We start from the raw sequence: 26368 nt of genomic DNA, 5'->3' as shown, positions 1-26368 counted from the left end.
CGGGTCATGATCTCAGGGTCCTGGAATCGAGTCCCACATTGGGCTCCCTGCTCAGCGGGAAGCCTGCTTCTCCCTCTCCCTCTGCCACTCCCCCTGCTTGTGCTCTCTTTCTCAAATAAATAAATAAAATCTTAAAAAAGAAAGAAAGAAAGAAAGAAAGAAAGAAAGAAAGAAAGAAAGAAAGAAAGAAAGAAAGAAAAAGAAAGAAAGAAAGAAAGAAAGAAAGAAAAAGAAAGAAAGAAAGAAAGAAAGAAAGAAAGAAAGAAAGAAAGAAAGAAAGAAAGAAAGAAAGAAAGAAAGAAAGAAAGAAAGAAAGAAAGAAAGAAAGAAAGAAAGAAAGAAAACCACAGGCCCAAACTGCATCACTTGGGGGCCATGTTGCCAAACCTGGGTTTAATCCCAAACCTAATTGCAGATTCAACTTCCCCCAAAATAATATAGTCTTAACCTGTCAGTCAGGAATTTTCTGATAAGAACCAATGAGGTAATCTGTCATATGGGGGCCCTTTCGAGCCCCCAAAGGATGATGAGGTAATCCAAGATCTCCTGCCTTCTCCCTGCCACCCCCAAAGGGAAGGTGATCTTACTTGGAACAATCCTTTCTTTTCTTTTACTAATAATTTTCTTGCCCACCCTCCTTCCTGTAAAAACCTTCCATTTTGCACCCCCCCCCCCCTTCAGAGCTCCTCTCTCCTTGCCAGATGGGATGCTGCCCGATTCATGAATCCCTTAATAAAGCCAATAAGATCTTCAAACTTACTGGTTGAGTATTGTTTTTTAACACCCCCAACACACACACGGTTTCCCCTCTTGTTAACATCTGTGTGAGAGCAAGATGGAGTCACACATGTCAAGTAGTGAGTTAAGCAGCTGAGGACGGTGCAGCTAAGACCAGATATCGCTGGAGCCAGCACGGGCTGACAACACCCAGAACTGATAACTAGCTGAACCAGAAGAGGGCTGCAAAGGCCCAAGACTGATTAAACTGCTTTAAAAAGGGAGGACTTTTGCAGCAAACTGTCAGACTTCAGACATTGACCCTCTCGGGCCTGCCCACATCCAAAACGCAGCGGCCACCAAAGGCTCTGCCCAACTGATCTCTGAACAACTGCTTGAACGTAACAAGCAGCATGTGCCAAGAGCTGACTTGAACTGGACTGAGTCCTCATCTCAACTGTGGGCTCATGCACTGATTTTGCATTTGGTTAACTTCCTATCCCTTGTTGTATCTTGTTTGTTGCGTGACTTTGTACCGTGCTTTGCTTTTTGACACCTAGGAAGCCAAGTTAAAGATTTTTATTTTATTTTATTTTTTATTTTTAAGGAATCTCTACACCCAACGTGCGGCTTGAACTTACAGCCCCAAGATCAAGAGTCGCAGGCTCTACTGACTGAGTCAGCCAGGTGCCCCTGACACCCAGTTAAATGCGTAGTGAAATGTCATTTGAGTTTGGAATCCCGAACCTGCTTTACAATTATGTTAACCTTGCTTTATGATTAAATAAAGCTGATATTACGGAAAGACATAACTCACGTGTGTGCTATCATAGTGTGCTTTTGATAATCTTATATTAAAATGGTGCATCTGTTATAATTAATGAACCAATATGTGTTCATTACTTCCCATACATTATTATTAACTGAAGTCTATAGTTTATTTAGTTTTTTTAGTTTTTACCTAATGTCCTTTTTCTGTTCCAGCATTCTATGCAGAATACCACATTACATTTAGTCATCATGTCTCCATCATGAGGTATAAACCATCATTTCTCCTCAGAAACTGAGACAGTTTCTCAGACTTGCCTTATTTTTGATAACCTTGACCGTTTTGAGGAGTCCTGGTGAGGTATATTGTTGGATGTTATTTTTTCAAGTAAACTTTCTATTTAAGTATAACTTCCCAACAGTAATTTAATTCTCTGTGGTGCAATTAGTATCAGTTTTTCCCAGCACACTATAATCTCCATGAAGGTTAGGGTCATGTCTGATTTATGCATAGCTGTATCCCCAGTGATTAACACATAGCAGACACTCAATATAAATTGCTAGATGAATAAATTATTTGCTCATGAAACAACAATTTGTGCAGCACTCATTACTGGAAATTCCCACTCATAGGCATTCTCCTTGAGGCTAAGTATGGCCTTAGTATATTAGTACAAATCCTATTCCTTTTTCTGGTGGAATTCTAGATTCCTCCTTTCCATTAAGTTTTTCCATATTATTTTACTTTACAATGTATCTCCTTTACCGATTTTTTTAACATTCATTTTGTCACCTACATATGGCTTTATTACTTGCTAATCCACAGCATTATAGAGTATATTCAAGGAGCTGTTACTATAGCAATGTATTAAGAAAGCAAGACTCCTTTTTTTTCTTTCTTCTTTTTTTTAAAGAAAACCTAACTCCTTTTGAGAGGCTCATAATCTACATGAGGAGACTGGACACGTACATAAATATAAATAAACTAAGAAGACATTGTATACACCGGCAAATGAATGATTTAACCCTGAAGTATATACTAGGTCTCTGGGAGCAGAGAACTCAATGGGACTAACAGAGTAGGCTTTGAGGAAATCTAGAAACAAGATTTCACCTTCCAAGTTATAAGAACACTCAGTCCTGGTAACGGATATTCAGTGTCAGCTGTAGAGCCTGGAAATCAACTGCACTCCTCCCAAACAAAAGATATCATGTGTCAGTGGAGTATGGTTAGAAGGAACATGAGCTTTGGAGTCAACATCCCAGCTCTGTCCATTATAAAGTGTGTGCTCAAGGAAAAAGTGTGTGAGGACTCTGACATTTGTTAAGAAAAATTATCCAAAATTTGGAAATAGGCAAAAAGAAGGCTGTGTGTAGCTTTGCGCAGTGGCAGTATCGTAGCCAATGAGGTTTATCCGAGGCGCAATTATTGCTAATTGAAAAAGAAGGCTGTGTATCTTCTCAGTGTCATACTTGAGTTCTGTCTTAACCGGCCTGCCCAAGGATGATTTAATTCTCTAGGAAAATTACCACTTTTGCTATGCTATTTACAACTGATTAGGCCCAGACTCAGGGAAGAGTTAACATGCAGTTACAAAGGGGCGCCTGGGTGGCTCAGTTGGTTAAGCGACTGCCTTCAGCTCAGGTCATGATCCCGGGGTCCTGGGATCGAGCCCCGCATCAGGCTCCCTGCTCGGCGGGAAGCCTGCTTCTCCCTCTCCCACTCCCCCTGCTTGTGTTCCCTCTCTCACTGTGTCTCTCTCCGTCAAATAAATAAATAAAATCTTTAAAAAAAAAAATGCAGTTACATGATAACTTGCAGATTTTTGTCTGATAGAGAAGCAAATAATTTCTCTCCAATCTTATTGTTCTGTAAGACATCAACTAGTTTTCTCTCTCACCTAGCACATTTTATTTCAGAATGTCTTTCCTGGAAGACTTTATAAATCCTTATTCTTCAAAGGGTCTCTGAACTGGCTTTACAATTGTGCAAGCACGCACGCACACATGTACGTCTGGGAGCCATATTTTAATTTTGGGCAAGTTACTAATAAATATTTTCCTTACCCCTTAGTTTCCTCTTTGTAGTTAATGTCACGTGACAAGACCTTTCCTTTGGCAAGAGACTCACCCCATCTCCACAGCTTGTGGTGTTTATTTTTTCTGCTTATACCTTACTATCAAGTTTAGTTTTAAACATGTGAGGTTGGAGATGTCCATGACTCATGCCAGTGGAGATGTCAGAAGTTCTGAGCTTTGCATTGAGAGAAGAGCCTGGGCTGACAATATAAGTTTGGAAGTCATTAACGTCATCAAGAAGGTATTTATTTAAAGGCATAAGGCTAAATGGGGAGGAATGAAGGAGGAAGAAAAGGAATGAGAGAAGCAATGAAGACAGTTTACTTGATGCAACATCAAATTGGAACTCTGATACTTAGAGACTCATGGAAGATGAAGAAGTAGCAAAGGACACTGGAGAGGGAACGAAGACATCAGAGAAAAAACAGTTTAGCGTCAGAGAAACCAGAGGGCTGATCTGGGTGAAATGCTGCTGAGCAGCGGTGTCAGCAGGGACTAGAGTGCATATATTAGATATGGTAACATGGAAGATGGCAGTGACTTGAGAAGGTCACTTTGTGTGGAGTAATGAGACAGAGGCCTAGCTAGATTCAAATGGGTTAAGGGTGAAGGGAACTTGGAGATGTGGAGATAGCACAAGTGGAAAACTTATATTACAGGAGCACCTGGGTGGCTCCGATGGTTGGGCATCTGCCTTCAGCTCAGGTCATTACCCAGGGTCCTAGGATTGAGTCCCACATCGGGTTCCCTGCTCAGTGCAGAGCCTGCTTCTCCCTCTCCCTCTCCCTCTGCCATTCTCTCTGCTTGTGCTCTCTGGCTCTATCTCTCTGTCAAATAAATAAATAAAATCTTAAAAAAAAAAAAGAAAACTTGTATTACAGATAAATCTGCGACTTCTGGCAGAGATCTAGACTCTACAACGATTTATTATATTTCTTTAAAAAATATTTATTTATTTTACTGAGAGAGAGCATGCGAGCATGAGTTAGGGGAGGGGCAGAGGGAGAGACTCTTCAAGCAGACTCCCTGCTGAGCTCAGAGCTTGGGGCCCAGAGGCAGGGCTGGATCCCATGACCCTCAAGAACCAGATGCTTGGGCGCCTGGGTGGCTCAGTTGGTTAAGCGACTGCCTTTGGCTCAGGTCATGATCCTGGAGTCCCAGGATCGAGTCCCACATCGGGCTCCCTGCTCAGCAGGGAGTCTGCTTCTCCCTCTGACCCTCTTCCCTCTCGTGCTCTCTATCTCTCATTCTCTCTCTCTCAAATAAATAAATAAAATCTTTAAAAAAAAAAAAAAAAGAACCAGATGCTTAACTGACTGAGCCACTCAGGCACCCCAACAGCCATTTATTACATTTCTAGCAGGATCCTGATGATTTCACCAATGTGAAATCCCACACAATTGGATGCCTACTACACACCACACTCTGTTATGTTAGAATTATTGAGAGGAGGGGCGCCTGGGTGGCTCAGTCGTTAAGCCTCTGCCTTTGGCTCAGGTCATGATCCCAGGGTCCTGGGATTGAGCCCCGCATCGGGCTCCCTGCTCTGCGGGAAGCCTGCTTCTCTCTCTCCCACTCCCCCTGCTTCTGTTCCCTGTCTCGCTGTGTCTCTCTTTGTCAAATAAATAAAATCTTGAAAAAAAAAAAAAGAATTATTGAGAGGAATACCTGAGGAAGCTTCCACTCAAATAGATGTGGGTTCTACAGCCCAACTGCCTGAGCTCAAATCCCAGCCCTGACACTAACTAGCTCAATGAAGTTCAGCAATTACCATAATATGAGTCTCGTTTTCTTCATCTGTAGAATGGGCAGTACCTATATCATAAGGCTATTGTAGAGATACGTGTTTAGAGGATGCCTGGCACATAGTAAGTGCTCAAAAAAGATTCATTATCTTTTTCAAGGAGCTAGTTTAAGTAAGAAAATAAAGAGACTTATAAATACAAGGTATTAAATGTCATGATCGAAGCATGCATTGGGGCTATGGAAGTCAAAGGAGTTGCTTGGCCTAATAAGGAGCCCAGGAAAGAGTCTCATTGAGGTGAGGTATAAACCATCTGGACTATATCATTTTTTTCTCATCACAACCCTATAAGGAGGACATACTGCATTTTACAAAGGAATTGTAGCTTATAAATATCAGAGAACAGATGATGAAGAATCCAGAAAGCTGCTTTAAAGATGGATTGATTTCGGTATTCTGCAAAACTGTGAAGGCCTAGGGATCTGTAGCTTTGAGACCATATGTATCTTAAACAAAGACTGTATCTCCTATCCTTTGCTTGATGAAATTTCTCAACTTGCATTAAACAGCTAGGAGGGAGGGCGGGAGACAAGGAGAGATAAAGACTTGGCCGAGGCTTTGTTGCTCTGTTATATGGCTTCTTTCCCCAGTGGTGACTTGTGTGTTAATATTGATGTTGCAGGATTTCTTTTCCTTTAGTGCCCGTGGTTCTCGGTCACACTGCTTCGAAGAATGAAGAGGTAGACCAGACGAAGAGTGGTGGGTAGCAAAGCAAAGTTTATTGAGTGATAATAGTACAAAACTCCCAAAGAGGGAGGGGACCCCAGAGGGTTGCCACCAGTTTCTAAGTCTAGGGGTTTTTATGGGCTTGTGGGTGGGCTGCTTTAATCTGATTAATCACCCCCCATGCCCCTGTCATCCAATCAGGTTTTTGTCATCTACCCATCACATGGGAAAGGGTGGAGGGCTCCTTCCAGGGTGGTGTAAAATCCTTTTAAGGGTGGTTTCCTCTTAGGGCAGGGAGACCTTGTTCCTGCCTGCCTTTCTTCCTTCTTTTTTTTTTTTTTAAAGATTTTATCTATTTATTTATTTGAGAGAGAGAGAATGAGAGATAGAGAACACGAGAGGGAAAGGGAAGAGAGTGAGAGGGAGAAGCAGACTCCCTGCTGAGCAGGAAGCCCGATGTGGGACTCGATCCCAGGACTCCAAGATCATGACCTGAGCCGAAGGCAGTCGCTTAACCAACTGAGCCACCCAGGCGCCCCTGCCTGCCTTTCTTCCAACTCCTTCATTATTGACTCTGGGACTAAAATTTAGTGCTTACTTAATAAGAAATGAGTTATAGTAAACCAATCTGACCAAGTCCCTTCTGTTTAAAACCTGTCCATGTTTCTCCATGGTCAAGCCCTCAACAAGTCCTGGTTTAAGTTTCTATTCATGTTCTTTTCATTCTTGAATGTCCCTTTATGAAAAGTCTTCCTCTACTGATGCACTGAGTCTCTGCTTTTGAGACCTGGTTTCACTGGGTTTTAAGAATTCTGTGATCTGGGCGCCTGGGTGGCTCAGTTGGTTAAGCGACTGCCTTCGGCTCAGGTCATGATCCTGGAGTCCTGGGATCGAGTCCCACATCGGGCTCCCTGCTCTGCGGGAAGCCTGCTTCTCCCTCGGCTTGTGTTCCCTCTCTTGCTGTCTCTCTCTCTCTGTCAAATAAATAAATAAAATCTAAAAAAAAATTAAAAAAAAAAAAAAAGAATTCTGTGATCTAAAATCTTTCTACACAGAGTATAGTCCATGGACCAACAACACTGTCATCAACTGAGAACTTGTTAAAAATGCAGAATCCCAGACCTACTGAATCAGAAATTGCATTCTGACAAGCTGTCCGTGCACATTAAAATTTAAGAAGCACTATTATAAAATAGGTAAAAGGGACTTAGGAAAACTTCAGGACACCAAGAGATTTTTTGCACAGAAGTAGGATAAATTAAAACTAAATCTAACATGGAAATGTTTTCTAAAATCAGATTTACAAGTTCAAAATAAATTTTGTGACATTTAGTATACTCATTCAAGTGAATTGCCACAGAGTTTAAGCTTCTTTGTAAGTACTCAACATTTTTCAGAGAGCTGGAATTTTATATTGATAAGTAGAACTTATCTGATGACAATGAAAAAGACAAATTTCTTATTTTAGACTCAGTCCTGGGACAAAGTCATCTCTAAGAACACAGGACAGATAGAAGAGGTGAAATAGCTACTCTTGCCATATCTTTTTTCTTTCCCTTCCAGAATCAAGTGTAGCCACTTTTTTAAAATCTTTTTTTTTTTATTTCTTAAGAACTCATCTTACACTGCTTGTAGACAATCTAGCATTCTCCGTGACAATTTGTTCAATTTGTTCTTGTTCTATTTCGCACAGTCAAGAATTTGATAATTTTTTATTATGAGAAGCTATCTTTTCCTTTCTGTGAACTTATTGGCTTCGTGGAATTTTTTTTTTAAAGATATTCTTATTTCCTTTTTTTTTTTTAAAGACTTTATTTATTTATTTGGCAGAGAGAGACACAGTGAGAGAGGGAACACAAGCAGGGGGAGTGGAAGAGGGAGAAGCAGGCTTCCCACCGAGCAGGGAGCCCGATGTGGGGCTCGATCCCAGGACCCTCGGATCATGACCTGAGCCGAAGGCAGATGCTTAATGACTGAGCCACCCAGGCACCCCTTCATGGAATTTTTTGTAACCACTTCTACCTGTAATTCTATTTGCCAGATTTGGCAAATTCTAATTGCCAGGTTTGGCAGGTTTGACTGGGCTCAGAAAGACCTGGAGAGGATGGCCTGGGTGGCTCAGTCAGTTAAGTGTCTGACTCTTGATTTTGGCTCGGGTCATGATCTCGGGATTTCGAGATCAAGCCCTGTATGGAACTCCGTGCTGAACTCAAAGTCTGCTTTGCTTGAAATTCTCTGCCTCTCCACTTCTCCCTCTGCCCTTCCCTCACTTGTGCATGCGCGCGCTTGCATGCTTTTTCCCTCTCTAAAGTAAATAAATAAAATCTTTAGGGTCTCCTGGGTGGCTCAGTCAGTTCAGCGTCTGCCTTCGGCTCAGGTCATGAGCTCTGTGTCCTGGGTTGGAGCCCCAAGTCAGGCCTCCTGCTCAGCAGTGAGTCTGCTTCTCTCTCTCTGCCCTTCTCCACTGCTCGTTCTCTCTTTCTCTCACATAAATAAATAAAATCTAATAATAATCTAATAACTGGAATGAGTTGGACACTCAACCGAATGAGCCACCCAGGTGCCCCACTGATAGTATGTCTTAAATGTGGTAAGATTAAGACAAATTTGTAAACCCTTGGCCCATAGCCTCTACTCAATAAATGTTAGTTCCTCACTCTGGCACTGCCTAAAATGTCTTTATCCTTCAGCAAAGATTGCTGAGTGTTGAAGGCAAAATGGTTGATGGAAGCCAGCCCCTTAGGGCAGGGTCTCTTTTCCCTACCAGTCCTCAGAGTTCCCCAGCTGCAGCCTTGCAATAGTAAGAATCACTGTGACCACAGCAGAGGCAGCTTGGGGATCCAGTGGAGATCTATCTGAGATGGAGTTGCCACCCCAAACTATGATGGTGAACATACACCGTAGGAAGAAAAATCACAGATTTCAGTGTGAGCGAACCCTTGGAAATTCCCTTGGCTCTCAGTGTGGCCTTCAGCCCTGCTGATACCACTGTTACTGAGGCAATAGTCTCCATTGTTGTGGGCAGCCTCACAGTGTAATTGACAGCGACAGGGGTTAGGAGAGGTAGAAAGGCCAAAGAACAGACATCAAAGGCAATTATCACAAAACCCAGCTTGCTGTGAATGGAGGCAGTCACTCAGAATCTCATTCTGGAACTAAACTCCCCAGGCAGATTAAAAATTCTGATCATCCCCAAAGTAAAAATGAGACCCAGGAGCTTTCTATGAAAAAGATGTTTTGACCGAAAGCATACCAGCATCTGCTTCCTGGGGTTGGGTGTTTCCTGGTTTGCAAATACACTCCTTCCCAGTACCTCAAAAGCTGTTTGATTACATTTCCGAAGTAGTCACATCTGTTTTCCATTGTGCAGTACGGTCATACATTCCTTCCTGCCAGCCTGCAGCAAATAGTCACGCAGCACCTACTATGTGCATAGCATTGCTTTGGGTAATATGAAAATCTGGCCATAGAGGTGGGCAGGGAGCACATTAACACAAACCAGAGATCTTACAATGATTATCACCCTGTCAATTATTTTTGTCAGCATTGGCTCCTTTTTTTTTTTAAAGATTTTATTTATTTATTTGAGAGAGAGAATGAGATGGAGAGAGAGAGAGCACAAGAGGGAAGAGGGTCAGAGGGAGAAGCAGACTCCCTGCTGAGCAGGGAGCCCGATGCAGGACTCGATCCTGGGACTCCAGGATCATGACCTGAGCCGAAGGCAGTCGCTTAACCAACTGAGCCACCCAGGCACCCTGTCAGTATTGGCTCCTGGCCATCAGGAAAAATTCCTCTCCGGTTGGCCCTAAAATCTGATAGAGCCAGTGTTTTTGATGGTCCCAGAGAATTAAGCTTCCCATATTCTTCTTGTTCTTAATATTGGGAAATAGATCCCAAATTCTAATGGTCTCTCTCTCTCTCTCTCTCTTTTTTTAAAGATTTTATTTATTTATTTGAGAGAGAATGAGAGAGAGAGAGCATGAGAGGGGGGAGGGTCCGAGGGAGAAGCAGACTCCCTGTTGAGCAAGGAGTCCGATGAGGGACTCCATCCCGGGACTCCAGGATCATGACCTGAGCCGAAGGCAGTCGCTTAACCAACTGAGCCACTCAGGCGCCCTCTCTCTCTTTTTTTAAAGTATTTTATACACTTATATTTTAGTGTATATAATTCTCAACTTTATTATTATTATTATTAATTTGGGGTAATATACCTACATATCCCTAAAACTGAGATCCCTATACCTTATTATTTTGCAATTCCCATTTTTCACTTAGCAATATACCCTAAAGATCCTTACATATCAATAAATACCCAAATTTGTATTTTTTAAATTTTATTTTCTTTTAGTAATCCCTACACCCAACGTGGGGCTTGAACTCATGACCCTGAGATCAAGAGTCACAAGCTCCTCTGACTGAGCCAGCCAGATGCCCCCCAAAGTATTTTTCTTCTTACTACACAGTAATAGCTAAAATTAACATTCTATTATTATTATTACTTATCCATCCTCCACTTATTTCTGTTGATTGTCATATTCTCACACCACAATGCAACCTCCAGAATGCAGAGAACTTGTCTGCAGTATTCCGTATCTGAATGCCAGTCACCTAGTAGGAACTTCATAGATATTTGATAAATGAACGATTAAACGAATAACAAAAAATATTTTACTTTAAATGTTAAGATATAACTATTATTAAATTTTTACTATTTTACTTTCCTGAAGTTGTTATTTACTTCATTTTAAAATAATCATGGAGGGGCGCCTGGGTGGCTCAGTTGTTAAGCATCTGCCTTCAGATCAGGTCATGATTCTGGGGTCCTGGGACTGAGCCCCGCATCGGGCTCCCTGCTCAGCAAGAAGCCTGCTTCTCCCTCTCCCTCTCCCCCTGCTTGTGTTCCCTCTCTCGCTGTGTCTCTCTCTGTCAAATAAATTAAAAAAAAAAAAAAATCTTGAGAAAATAATTAAAATAATTGTGGAAACCACTGAATTGTACACCTGAAACTAATATTATACTGTATGTTAACTAACTGGAATTTAAATGAAAACAAAACAAAAAAATCATGGAACATACTCTTAAAAGCATAAAAAACTTTAAGTAGTAAAATAAAAATCGGGGGAAATTTTCTTTTTTTTTTTCCGGGGAAAATTTTCTCTTAATATTTGGGGAACATGCTTACAGAAAGGCCTGAACTACCTTCAAATATAAATCTGTAAAAGTAGAGAATTTGATTTTAAATAACCTTAACCTTTGAAAAAGTTAACCAGAATAATCTGAAATCTAATACATCCTTTTCAAGAAGTCATGATAAATCTTTCCATGACTGAAATTCGAGGAACATTGAACACCTGAAATGACTGGGAGAATCACTGACTGGAGCATGGAAAGATGAAAATTTTAAAATATCATAGTTACATGCTCCATGATATATTCACTTGCTCCTACTGAGCTTGCCTGAGAATATGCACTTCTTTATGCCTGATTTCACAATCCTTCTTTGAGGACGGATATTTTTGAAACATGGCACTTGTAGGCTGCAAGGGGCTAAAGTTGTTGCTTCTTAAGAATGTGTTTATGGATCTCTCTGAATGAGAAACAGAGAATGGTATTCTTCCTTTGTTCCTTGCATGGAACAAATGAAGCTCAGAGTAATATGCAAAAATCTGAGAGAAAATGACACTGAACCGTAATAGTAAAAACTCTGGATTATTCTGTGTTTGTTGATCATTATTAACGATATCTGTGGATGGCTTCTCCAAACAAAACAAAAACAAGAAAAAAGCCCTTTAGAGATAAGACATTTTCTCTTCATATTAACAGATGTTTACTGGGCAAATTCTCAAGGTGCTATGGGAAATTCAAAGATGTCCGTGACAGGATTGCAGCCCTTGGTTCCTGTCTTTACAATCTTGGGGAAGATAAATCTAAAACCCAGGCCCAGTATAAAATGAAAATGTGGGGGCCCTTAAAAATTTTTTAGGATTCAGAGGGGGAGACGAACCATGAGAGATGATGGACTCTGAAAAACAAACTGAGGGTTCTAGAGGGGAGGAGGGTAGGGGGATGGGTTAGCCTGGTGATGGGTATTAAAGAGGGCACATTCTGCATGGAGCACTGGGTGTTATGAACAAACAATGAATCATGGAACACTACATCAAAAACTAATGATGTAATATATGGTGATTAACATAACAATAAAAAATTTAAAAAATTTTTTTTAGGATTTTCAGGAAAGTGACAACAGAGCATTAAATCACACACAGAGCCCTTCTAATCGCAGGGCTCATTCACTGCACAGATCACACTCCCGTGAAGTGGTTCCTGAAGAAAACAACAAACCGTTAAGACCAAAAAAAAATGAAATAAACACTAGAGAATACACGAGGTGCTAAGGAAACAAAAAAGGAAAAAGCCATTGGGTATCCTTTTATTTATTTATTTATTTTTAAGATTTTATTTATTTATTTGTCAGAGAGAGAGAGCGCGGCAAGCAGAGGGAGAAGCAGGCTTCCCGCTGAGCAGGGAGCCCAACGCAGGACTCAGTTCCAGGACCCTAGAATCATGACCCAAACTGAAGGCAGACGCTTAACCAACTGAGCCATGCAAGTGTCCCGTAGAAAGGGGCCAAAAGATTATACCAAAAAAGTCAATACCTCCTCCAAGGGCAGTGGATGTGAAGCTGAGTAGGGTCGGGAGTTGATACAGGGAGATTTCCTTGTTTGGTCTCTGTACTGCTCTATTGTTTGAATCTTTTATAATGAGTTTATATATTTATGTATTTGTAATTTAAATAAATGACTTAGCAAAGAACCTAGGCTACAGCTTATGGTTTCTTTCCCTCTTTTTTTTTTTAAAGATTTTATTTATTTATTTATTTGAGAGAGAGAGAATGAGAGATAGAGAGCACGAGAGGGAAGAGGGTCAGAGAGAGAAGCAGACTCCCTGCTGAGCAGGGAGCCCGATGCAGGACTCGATCCTGGGACTCCAGGATCATGACCTGAGCCGAAGGCAGTCGCTTAACCAACTGAGCCACCCAGGCACCCTCTTTCCTTCTTTCTTTTTCAGACTTATTTTTAAGTGATCTTCACACTCAGCACGGGGCTTAAACTCACAACTCTGAGATCAAGAGTTGCATGCTCCACTGATTGAGCCAGCCAGGCACCCCTAGCTTATTGTTTCTTAATGCTTATCTCAGGAGTCAGGAGGGAGACAAATCTCAGTATTAGTTTTCTATTTCAAAGTCAAAATTTAGTGGCTTAAAACAATAATAAACACTAACTAGCTCCGAGAATTTCAGAAAATTGGGAGCACCTGGGATGCCTGGGTGGCTGTGTTGGTTAAGCGTCTGCCTTTGGCTCAAGTCATGATCCTAGGGTCCTGGAATCGAGTCCCCGCATCGGGCTCCCTGCTCAGTGGGGAGCCTGTTTCTCCCTCTCCCTCTGCCGCTCCCCCCTGCTTATGTTCTCTCTTTCTCTGTCAAATAAATAAATAAAATCTTAAAAAAGAAACCAGATAGCCTACAAAGCTTAAAATATTTACTATCCGGCCCTCTGCAAAAAAAATTTGCCAACCTCTGGCCTAGCCTTGGAAGTCACACACCATTACTTTCATGGTATTCTACTGATTACAGAGATAAACCCTGATCTAGTGGGGAGGGGACTACACAGAGTATGCATACCAGGAGGTGGACATCTTTGGTGACCATCCTGGAGGCTACCTGCCGCACACTTCCCCTCCTGAGGCTAATATCTCTATCACCGCACTTGCCATCTCAATATGGTAACTACCTGTCCATGGGTCAGCCTCTCTCACTACAGTCCTCAAGGACCCAGAGGCCTGGGCTGCGCACTGTTCCATCTTTGGGCTTTTGAGTTAGCACATGGCAGCTTTCCGCATAATAGTTGCAAGAGCTCAATAATGGGGCGCCTGGGTGGCTCAGTTGGTTAAGCGTCTGCCTTCGGCTCAGGTCATGATCCTGGGGTCCTGGGATCGAGTCCCACATCAGGCTCCCTACTCAGCAGGGAGTCTGCTTCTCCCTCTGACCCTCTTCCCTCTCGTGCTCTCTCTCATTCTCTCTCTCTCAAATAAATAAAATCTTAAAAAAAAAAAAAAGAGCTCAATAATGTTTGGGTTTGGCCTGCATGGGAACTGGGGGTGGCAGGAAGGTTTGACTTCACTGGGCAGGGGGCTTTTGAACAAATCTTGAAGGATGGGTCTGATTTGATTTAGAGAAAACAAGGCAAAAGAAGGGAAGACTGATAAATAGAAGACTGAAAAAAAATTAGATAGCAGTACAGCTTTGATTATTTGTCTGATGAATTATCATAATCAGCTCTTCTTAAAAGCCTATGCATGAGTCAGGAACTTTTTGGCTGCAAATGGCAGAAGCTGTGCTGGAGGAGAATCAGGGAGGTGGAGAGGAGCAAGTGGGTCTCAGGGCTGTCCTGGAACCAGAATATAATGTCACAGGAATCCCTTTCTCCATATTGGCCCCGCGCTCCTTTGCCTGTGTATAGGTTACATGGCCTCTCGTTTGGTATTGTAATGGAAGAGACTGACCCAGGAAAGGACTCTTTTTCTCTAATGCTGAAGAGAGAAATTCTAGGAAAGGATGCTGGATTGAGTCCTAGGCCCACTCCTGTGATGGTGGTTGAGAGTTGGCAATGGATGGTGTACTTAAATTGGAGGTGCCCACAAGAGCCCCTGACTTGAGTCAGAGGAGTTGTACTTCCCCAAAAGAACCGGAATGCTATCACTAATGGAAGAGAGGAGTACTGGGTGGACAGTGGTAATAATGTCTATTCTAACAGTGGCTTCCATATCTTTTTGACCTTGATGCCCCGAAAGAAAAGGAGTTTTATCATTAGGACCTACTACCTGTATACAGTACTTTGGGTTACCTGGGAAGCAGATTCTGGATGGAGAACTGCATGCAACTTGTTTATTGGGGAGTATGCTGGGATCAGCACCTGTGAAAGAACTAAGGATGCAGGACTGGGCAGAGGGAGAAGTTGAATTGTAACCTATCTTCAACTTACATGAAGCTTTATTTGATTCTACAGAGAGTTCTGAAGATGGCTCATCACTGGTGTCCCAAATTGTGGCCAGAGTATGGTGACCAACCATCCCACTTTGTCTAGGACTGAGCAGTTTGCCAGAATACAGGACTTTCAGTTTTAAAGTTAGGAATTCCAGGCAAACCAGGATAAATTGGTGCCTCTAGGAGGGCTAGACCTTAGTACCCACTTTCCAAATTGACCCGCCATTGGATGTGCATTTTCCCTGGGGAGGAATCTTAAGCCTGAGTGACTCAGTTCCCTCAGGCCAAGGGCAATTTGTTGGGAGAGACTCATTTTGAGCACTCAGTCAGCAACATTCCTGGGAGCTGGGGAGTGTGTGTCTTAATCTTATAGGGAGTCTCAGGGTAGTATACCACAACATCTACTATAATATATAAAACTAAACAAATGTTTCAGAAAAAAAAATACCTACTCTTGCTATGTATAATGTACTCTGATATTTTCTATTCTGTTCCATTTGAAAAAATATACTGGCCCTCTGAACAGGTACTTCACAAAAGATATTCAAATAGCCAATAAACAAATAGCCATATGAAAAGGTCCTTAACTTCATTAGTCATCAGAGAAAAACAAATTTAAACCACAACGCAATACCACTGTATACCCAGGCAAATGGCTAAACTGAGAAAAACAATGCCAATTGTTAGTAAGGCTATGGAGTAACTGGAACTTTCATAGATCATTTATGGGAGTATAAATTGGCACAAGCTAAAAAAAAAAAAAACAAACAAAAAACTATTTAGCATTGTCTACTAAAGCTAAGCATACATACACATTTCGATTTAGCAATTGCACTCCAAGGTACATACACAACAAAAACGTACATGTGGCCATGAAAAATATCTAAGAATGGTCTTAGCAGCTAGGGCATATAGTATATTACAAAATGGCTGCAACAATCTCTCCTGTCTCATAATCCTTTCCTACCATGTAACCTAGAGACTCTTCACTAGGAGGGGTAGGATCTGTGTTTCTACCCTTTGAAACTAAGCAAGCCTGTGACTCATTTGTAACAAATAAAATGGTGTGGAAGTAATGCTGTGTTAAGTCAAACGCAAAGTTAAGTCAATGGACGGTGGAAGAATATACCACCCAGAAATATGCCATTCTGGCATTAGGATTCTTGTGAGCTGAAGGCAAAGGAGAAAAAACATATATAAGAAAAGCTCTCTGCCTTCCCCTATGTGCCTAAATGCAGGGCATAGTTTGTAAAGGCATCCCTCCTCCCCTGTCTACCAGGAAGAACATAAGTTAATCATCAAGTACAACTGTAGATCTTATCAGCCCAGAGATGGTACTAGAGGAATCTATATAACAAACCTTCTAACCCGAACCTTATCTCCCCGGAGTTCCCCCATATATTTCCCTTCCCACAATGTGACATCCCAAAAACTTGAAGTCCTCTTCATCTGTCTTGTCATTTCTCTAAAACTTTGTTATTTTTTTGTTAAGATGCTATATAAGCCCAAGTTCTAACTGCCCTTTGTGTTTCTTATCACAGAGTGTTCCCGTGTGTATGGGCAGTGCACATGTTAATCAACTGTTGTTCTTGTTAATCTGTTTTTTTGTCCATCTAATTTATAGGACCTCAACCAATCAACTAACATGGGTGGAGGGAAAACAGTTTTTCTCTACTCTATCAGAAAAAGCCTTGCAGCTTCTACCTCGTTCCGGGGGAACACTCGGGCTTGGAACTCTGAGCTACTCTGTAAGATGTCCAACTGCCCTGAGACCACCATGCTGTAAGGAAGCCAACAACCAGAAGAATCCACTTACAGGTTACCTAATTGACCTACTTAGTCCTTTTTATTTGAGATTTTTATTTATTTATTTGACACAGAGAGAGAGCTCACATGCATGCACGCACAAGCAGTGGGGAATGGCAGGCAAAGAGAGAAGCAGGCTCCCCACTGAGCAGGGAGCCTGATGTAGGGCTCAATCCCAGGACCACCCTGGGATCACGACCCAAGCTGAAGGCAGACACCCAAATGACTGAGCCACTCAGGCTCCCCTTGACTTAGTCTTAAGAGTCCTCTCAACCCACATGCCAGGCATGTACCCCCGCACCACCATCAATTCACCTCCAACCACGGGGTCTTTGCATCCAGAGCCCCAGACCTCACTAAAGCAGAGATAAGCTATCCCCCGCAGTGCTCTTTCCAAATTCCTGACTCACAGAATCTGTGAGCATGATAAATGGCCATTCTTATATACCACTATCTATAATGGCCGAAACCTGAAAACACCCCAAATGTCTTATTGAGAGCAGAATGGATAAATTGCAGTATATTCAAATAATAGAATATTCTAGGGCAATGAGAACTATTGATACAACAACATCAATGAATTTCACAAACAATAATGCCAAGCAAAAGAAATCAAATATAAAAGAAGATGTACCATATGATTTTATCTGTATGAAACTTCAATAAGGCAAAACTTGGGTGCCCAGCTGGCTCAGTCAGTAGTGTGAGTCTTGATCTCGGGGTTGTTAGTTCAAGCTCCATGTTGGGTGTGGAGATGACTTACAAATAAAATCTTTTAAAAAGGCAAAACTTATCTCTAGTGCTAGAAATCAGGCTAGTGGTTAGCTTCGGAAGGCATATGAGGCATATGAGGACGTTTCTGAGATGCTACCAATATTCTTCAGGTCAGGCTGGCTACGTGGGTGTGTCCATTCTGTAAAAATTTATTGAGCTCTTTACTTTTGACATGTGTACCTTTCTGCTTATAGGTTATACTTCAATAAAAACTTTTAAAGATGCTGGCCATGACCTACAAATTGATTTCCCAACCCACAAACAGATTACAACTCACAGTTCTATGTAAGTTGTATGGGACAGTGACCAGTGGTGATCTTGCCTCAGACAGCCAGATGGGTGTCTCAGGTTTGTAAATAAATGTCCCAACACAAATTCTCCTGAATATCAGAGCCAACTGCTGGCTGTTCCTGCCTACAAAGGCTGTGGGGAATATTATCCTTTCCCTTCAGATCAGGATTGAATTGGAGTGTGACCCTAAAGAAAACAGAAACATCTTAGCGTTTTAAGAACATGGACTTGAGGATTTGATAGAGAGGCTTTGAATGGCAAGCAGCAGGTTAATTTAATCTTAAATATATATATTTTCTTTTTTTTTTTTAGCAAGCTCTACACCCAACATGGGGTTTGAATTCCCAACCCTGAGATCAAGAGTTGCATGCATTACTGACTGAGCCAGCCAGGTTCCCCCTTAAAAATATTTCTTTAGCACTTACTCTGAGCTAGCATTTTACATGTACAATCTCATTCATTATCAGAACAAATCTATGAAGTAACTTAGTTACTAGGACTTTCTCCATTTTGAGAGATGAGGCAGTTAAGGACTGGAGAGTTACATAACCTGCTCGGGTTTCCACAGTTAAGTTCATTTCGATGGGTAGAAATGTCTAAGGATTGGGGCACCTGGATGGCTCAGTCAGTTAAACAGCCAACTCAATTTCAGCTCAGGTCATGATCTCAGGGTCTTGAGATTGAGCCCCACATTGGGCTCTGCACTGGGTGTGGAGCCTGCTTGAGATTCTCCCTCTACATCTCCACCCCCTAAAAAAAAAAAGAAAGAAAATGTTTAAGGATAGATCCTGACATATTACTATATTTTCTGAGTTGCTTGAATATATGGGCAAACTTTAAATTGAAGGACTGTAAAGTATGAAACTAGTCGGCCAAGAATGGAGGAAAGAGCTTACTGAAGATGCTAAAGATTCTTGGTCAAGGGCAATATCAGGTTAGGAACACATGAATCTGGGGGTTGAGTTTCATCTCCCTTGGATTCATCTTTGACTAAGTTGAGTCACTTCAGTTTTTCTTTTTGTACTGCTGTTGTTTTTTCCCCTTCTACAAATCACCACTTTTTTTTTTTAAAGATTTTATTTATTTATTTGCCAGAGAGAGAGAGAAAGAGAGAGAGCACGTGCACAAGCAGGGGGAACGACAGGCAGAGAGAGAAGCAGGTGAGCAAGGAGCCCAATGCAGGACTCAATCCCAGGAGATCCCGGGACCCTGGGATCACGACCTGAGCCAAAGGCCGATGCTTAACCAACTGAACCACCCAGGCGTCCCTGCAAATCACTCCCTTTAGAGAAATGATTAAGATCTTTGTCCCTTTGGATATTTGTATGATTAGCTCCTTTGTATCATCAGGTCTCTGCTCAATTCCACTTCCTCAGAAAGCCTTTTCCTAACCTTGTCTAAGAGATCCTCCTTGCCACTCTCCCACTCCTTTTATTATTCTTTAGTTTTCTTCTAAGCAATTATCAATGCTTGAAACCATATTATTTGTTTATTGCCTGTCCCCTGCATTATAATGTGAGCTTCACAAGGGCAAAGATTTGTCTGCTTTGTTTACCCAACATCCCCAATGCCTAGAATAGAGCCTAGAAGGAGTGTACTGGATGCTCATTGGAAAAGGAAGGAGGGAGGGCAGGAAGGCAGGAAGGAAGGAAGGGAGGGAGGAAGGGAGGAAGGGAGGATGGAAGGAAGAATGGAAGGGAAGGAGGAAGAGAGGGAAGGAGAGAAGGAGACTGGTATAAAGACATTTTAAGGACTTTGAGATAGCATTTTATCTTTAAGACTATATTGGTAATACTAGCTGCTATAAGAGATAAATTCCTCAAAATCTCACGGGCTTAATTCAAAAAAGCTGATTTCTTACTCACAAAATAGTCTAATGCAGATGTTCCTGGTTGGGCAGTTCTCCTCTAAGTAGTGATTCAGTTGGGGATCCAGGCTCCTTCCATATTAAAAATGTGGCTCCCACAGTTACCTTGGAGTCATCTCTATTCCTGTCAGCTGGGAGGGTTCAAGGGCACAGAGGATGAGGCATGGGAGTTCTAATGGGCCAGGCCTGCAAGTGCTCCCTATCACTTTTGACCACATTGCACTTGGTATAGCTACGTGCAAGGGAGGCTGGGGAGTACAGTCTAGCTGCATGCCCAGGAGGAGAAGGAAACAGGTCCGCTGAACAGCTAGCCCATCTTTGCTGCTGTGGTTAAATAAGTTGGTCCCTGTTAGGTATCTGGAAATAAAGAGTTTAGAGTAAAATAATTCACTACTGTGTATTTGTATTTATGAAATCTGGAAACCATTTGTTTCAGAGAATATCCAAAAGTCTTCATCTATGATAAAACCGTTCCTTATTTTTGAGAGCTTTTATATTCCCTGGGGAGAGGAAAGAAAGGAGAAACTTGAACTTGATTTTTGTAAAAACTTCATTTGTATCTAAATTGCCTTACAAGATTGTGAAATGTTTAAATATAAGCTATAGTTTTGACTTGATTACAAAACCTGCCAGAGTTGCCCCCAAAGGTGTGGATTTTCTAACAGTGAGGCTGTCAGCACTGCAAAATACATTTCCAAGGGTTCGAAATCTTATCACCTAGAAAGGAATGGATATTTTTAAAATTTCCAAATTCTAATTTAGGCTCAGGTGAAGCCTGGTGTTTCTGTTGATTGCCTTACTATAAAGTTTCTTTACTAATTTAATACGGGTGAAGACTATAAGCTCTGAAAGAATGAGTTTCAGGCCATCGGTCAGAGGGGTTAGAAAGGGGATACCAGGAAAGAAAAAAAACATCTACGGAGGCTTCTCAGGACTGTGCTGGGCACTATGCCCATACACTTGACTTCCAGTAATCCTCACATTGACATTGCAAGGAAGGTAGTGGGATCCCAGATTTACTGGTGAGGATCCTTTGTCTCTGGGAGGCTATCTAACTCATCTGCAACCCCATGACAGCAAGGGACAAAGCCCGGATGTGAGCTGAGGTGGGTCTGGCTCCAAAGCCCAAATTCTTGACTCGACCAGACTGAGAAAGAGAAAGAAAATGAAGAACATAAGAAATGAGCTAGAGATCAACCCTGAAGAGCCCTGGAATTTGATTCCTGGGTCTTCTCTTTCCTGGAGATGATGAATTCCTTTGTATCTCTGTTAGCCACTACACTGTAAAAAGACGGAAGTCACCTGTGCAGTAAGAGTTTCAGATCCCAGGACCCGCTCTCCGATGTTCGTGGTCACCTATTGAAATCATCTCACCAGGAGTTTTTCCAAAGTAGCTGTCTGCGGGAGCAATCAAGTTCCAACCCTGATTCTGACTGGGAAGTTTTGGTCACCCTGATCACGCCTCCATGGGAAAAAATGAAACTGACAGATTAAGGGTGCAATTCCAAGAATAATTTTGGCGTTCAATTCAAGACTGGAAAATAATTTTCCTTCTTATTTGGGCAAGGAAAATGCCTCAGGGACAGTAAAAGCCTGCAGAAGAGGTTCAGCTGAGAGCCCTTCTTCCTCTTCCCCTTTGTCTGTAAAACAGCTGAACTATTTGCTTCTGAGTTTGTATTCAGTTCTTTCATGCAGACCTGGAAATATGTACATCATTAAAGTAAAAAATTAAACCAAATAGCAACTTCAGATTGGGAGAAACCACAGTCTTTACAAGTCTAAGAATTAAGCTAAAATTCCAGCCTTATCTATGAGGTAAGTTTTTTGAATTCTAAGAATTATATTTTGCAAAATGGAATGTATGTGCCATTTTTGGGAAAATCCACTCCTTTAGAATCTTCTTGGATTGATACCATTTTCAAATTTCCTTTCTCACAGCTACTGCATATAAAGGAACAACTGTGCTAAGACCCATTCGCTGTAAATTGGTACAGTCTCTGGAATCTTGATGAAGCATACACTGGCAACATTTATCAAAATTGCAGTACAAAATTACATACTTTTTGACTCAGAAGTACCATATCCAGGAATTTATATTATAGATATACTTGCACGTGTACTGTATATATACATGGTTATTCTGCACCACACTTTATACAAGGCAAAAGGATGGAGACAACCTAAAAGTCAAGAGGACTAGCTGAATAAATAATAGTATGTGCATACAACAGTATGCAGCCATCAGGGGCTGTCTGGCTGGCTTGGTCGATGCATCATGCAACTCTTAATCTCGGGGTTGTGAATTAGAGCCCCACGTTGGTTGTAGATAATTACTTAGAAATAAAATCTTAAGGGGCGCTGGGTGGCTCTGTTGGCTAAGCATCTGCCTTCGGCTCAGGTAATGATCCCAGAGTCCCAGGATTGAGTCCTGCATTGGGCTCCCTGCTCAGTGGGGAGTCGGCTTCTCCCTCTCCATCTACCTCTCCCTCTACTCATACTCTCTCTCTCTCTCAAATAAATAAAATCTTAAAAGTAAAATAAAATAAAATATTAAAAAAAATAGCATGCAGCCATCAGGATGAATAAGGAAGCTAATATTTAATGAGCTCCAGGACATATTGTTAAATGAAAAAAGCCAACTGTGGACAGTGGTGCAAGCATAGACAAAAATTAATTTGTATGGGTGGGGGATATGTATATTTTTGCTTTATATGCAGAGACTAGATCTAGAAGGACACAGAGAACTGGATAGCTGGTGAGAGACTTTACTGTATGCTCTTTATATCTTTTGAGTTTTGAACTCTATCAACAATTTAAAAGGATGATTTTTTAATTGGAAAGGTTCAGAATGAAAACACACCACAAAATAAGAATAACTAATAGTTTATTTAATAATATTTCTTTTTCCTTTAAAAAATAATAAATAACAAATTGTGGAGTTCTATTTTATACCCTAAGACCTGGACATTTGAAAGCTCTTTTTTTTTTTAATTTAATTTAATTTTATTATGTTATGTTAGTCACCATACAATACATCATTAGTTTTTGATGTAGTGTTCCATGATTCTTTGTTTGCGTATAACACCCAGTGCTCCATGCAGTATGTGCCCTCTTTAATATCCATCACTGGGCTAATCCATCTCCCCATCCCCCCACCCCCCTCCCCTCTAAAACCCTGTTTGTTTCTCAGAGCCCATAGTCTCTCATGGTTCGTCTCTCCCTCCGATCCCCCCCTTCATTTTTCCCTTCCTTCTCCTAATGTCCTCCCTGCTATTCCTTATGTTCCACAAATAAGTGAAACCATAGGATAATTGACTTTCTCTGCTTGACTTATTTCACTTAGCATAATCTCCTCCAGTCCCATCCATGTTGATGCAAAAGTTGGGTATTCATCCTTTCTGATGGCTGAGTAATATTCCATTGTATATATGGACCACATCTTCTTCATCCATTCATCTGTTGAAGGGCATCTCGGCTCTTTCCACAGTTTGGCTATTGTGGACATTGCTGCTACGCACATTGGGGTGCATATGGCCCTTCTTTTCACTACATCTGTATCTTTGGGGTAAATACCCAGGAGTGCAATTGCTGGGTCATAGGGTAGCTCTATTTTTAATTTTTTGAGGCACCTCCACACTATTTTCCAAAGTGGCTGTACCAACCTGCATTCCCACCAACAGTGTAAGAGGGTTCCCCTTTCTCCACAACCTCTCCAACATTTGTTGTTTCTTGCCTTGTCAATTTGAAAGCTCTCTTTACAATAACTTTGACTCAAAGAAAAATCCAAGAGAAGATCCAAGATGGAACTGCAAACTGTACAGAAGATAAATATTATGAAATTTCTAGATATCTTCATGGTTTCAAAGTGAGTCCTCACAGATTGTTTATTAGCTGCAAGAAGCAAAAGAGTATACAGTGAAGAAACTGGACAACACCTTGACTGGATGATCGAAATTAACATCACCATCAGAGACAGACAGATATTTTGTGATATCCTGAAAAGGTCACAAATCACTTATGGGAATGTAAAACCAGATTGTACTCAAAAGGAAACCCAAACTGAAGAACACTCTAATAACTGACCTGTATTCTTTTAAAAATGTCAGTGCTATGAAACACTGACTATTCCACATTAAAAGAGACTAAACAGACATGACAACTAAATTCAACTGAACGTCTTCCTGGACTGGGTCTGGAACTAATAGGAAAAATAATATCATAAAGGACATTATTGAGACAATTCACAAAGTGGGATTACAGATTATAGATAAAAGTAATGTACCAAAGGTTTTATATGAAATGTTGTTCTTCAGAAGTCATGTAGTTGTAGTAAGAGGTAAAGGAATGTGACATATGCAATTTAGTCTCAAACGGTTGATAAAAAAAAAAATGCATAAATATGCATGCGTAGGTATGTATCTACAGAGACAGTGAATTATAAAGCAAATGTGGTGGGTGCCTGGGTGGTACAGTCAGTTAAGTGTCTGGCTCTTGGTTTCAGCTCAGGTCTGATCTCAGGGTCGTGAGGTCAAGCCCCATGACCAGCTCTGCACTCAGTGGGGAGTCTGCTTGGGTTTCTCTCTCCCTCTCCTCCTGCCCCTCCCCCCAGTGCACATGCACACACTGTCTCTCAAATAAATCTGAAAAAAAAAATAATAATAAAGCAGGGGCTCCTGGGTGGCTCAGTCTGTTAAGTGTCTGCCTTTGGCTCAGGTCATGATCCCGGGTTCCTGGGATTGATCCCGGTTGGGCTCCCTGCTCAGTGGAGAGTCTGCTTCTCCCTCTCCTTCTCCCCCTTCCCCCTGCTCATGCTCTCTCTTTCTCGCTCTCTCGCTCACGCCGCTCACACCCTCTTTAAAATAAAATCTTTAAAAAAGCAAATGTAGAAAATATCAAAAACTGATAGATTTATTGTGAATGTACTAATTGCCACTCAATTGTTCACTTAATTTTTTAAAAAGATTTTATTTGTTTGTCAGAGAGAGAGTGCACAAGCAGGGGGAGTCGCAGGCAGAGGGAGAAGCAGGCTCCCCACTGAGCAAGGAGCCTGATGAGAGATTTGATCCCAGGACCCTAGGATCGTGACCTGAGCCAAAGGCAGATGCTTAGCCAACTGAGCCACCTTGGCATCCCTCAATTGTTCACTTTAAAATGGTTAATTTTATATTATGTGAATTTCACCTCAAATGAAAAAAATTGATGGATTTCAGTGAAGGGTATAAGGGTATTGAGAATTTCTGTGTACTCTTCTTGCAATGTTTCTATAAGCTAGAAATTATTTCAAAATAAAAAGTTAAAGAATTTCTGTATGTCAGTTAGGTTCCAGGAAAATGGACACCCTAGTAGGTGGCTCAGCAGAGAGGATTTAATTTGGAAATTGAATCCCTTATACAGATCTTAAAGGTCAGAAAAAAGCAAAGAGACACTGAGGTAACTCCAAGGTAGTGCCTGCAGGTAGCAGCTGCCATGCTCTAGCAGAGGTCCCACCGAACTGACACTCAGGCCTCTGAAGGCTACGGTGGGGCTCATTTAGGGAGCAAGGATGGAAAAGAATCTGCAGGCTAAAACCAGCTGCTGCTGTCGCCACCAAGGTAAAAAGGCATTTCTGGCCAAAGTTCTGGCTTCTTCCTCCTGCCTTCGAGGCCCCCCTCCTCGAGTGCCCCCCTACTGGTAGAACCCAACAGTAGCCAGCTGACAGAAAAGGAAAGCAGCTTATAGAGTTCCAGCCCCACCTCACAGAGCCTAACAAGGAGGATTCAAAACTGCTAGCATGTAGGACTCAAGGTACTTGGAAAGCCATTCTTTCTGGGTTTGGGTTTGACAGATAATAGCTTAACAAAAGACACACTTTACACGTCAGAATACTGAGATGCACATAAAGCCCAGCTTGAAAGAAAAGTCACAGTCTTAAATACAAACACTAATACAGCTTGATTCATGTTATTTATAGTAGTATTACTTGTAAATTCTTTTTTTTTTTTTTTTTAAAGTAGGGGCTTGGAGCCCAACATGGGGCTTGAACTTACGATCCTAAGAGCCAGACCTGAGCTAAGGGGTGCCTGGGTGGCTCAGATGGTTAAGTGTCTGCCTTTGGCTCAGATCATGATCTCAGGGCCCTGGGATCCAGCCCTGTGATGGACTCCCTGCTCAGCAGAGAGTCTGTGTCTCCCTCTCCCTCTGGCTCCTCCCCACTGCTCATACTCTGTCTCTCTCTCTCAAATAAATAAATAAAATCTTAAAAAAAAAAAGGCCTGAGCTGAGATCAAGAGTTGGACACTTAATGGACTGAGCCACCCAGGCACCCCTATTTGTAAATTCTTTTTTTTTCTATTTGTAAATTCTTTAAAGTTGGTACAAACACTAATTTAACAAATACTGAACCACTGCTCCTGTGGAAAATAGAGGGTTAGCTTCCTATGACCCTCTGGTCATAATATTTTTGTCAAACAATCAATGCATAACTTTGTTTTATGGCTGTTTCTGCTTAAAGACAGCTTATTTATTACATAATTATTGATAGAGTAACATTGAACTCATGTCCAATAGCACTATA

The 26368-nt window shown here is 41.5% G+C and overlaps 1 pseudogene; it reads left to right on the top strand.

Moving 5' to 3' along the window:
- Window positions 1-2860: 2860 nt before the first annotated feature.
- Window positions 2861-3039, top strand: LOC113926011 (annotated as a pseudogene).
- Window positions 3040-26368: the final 23329 nt, after the last annotated feature.

The sequence above is a fragment of the Zalophus californianus genome, chromosome 2, assembly GCF_009762305.2.
Source record: "Zalophus californianus isolate mZalCal1 chromosome 2, mZalCal1.pri.v2, whole genome shotgun sequence".
NCBI lineage: Eukaryota > Metazoa > Chordata > Mammalia > Carnivora > Otariidae > Zalophus > Zalophus californianus.
Note: the sequence above shows the minus strand (reverse complement) of the source record. Positions and strands in the feature narration are given on the sequence as shown.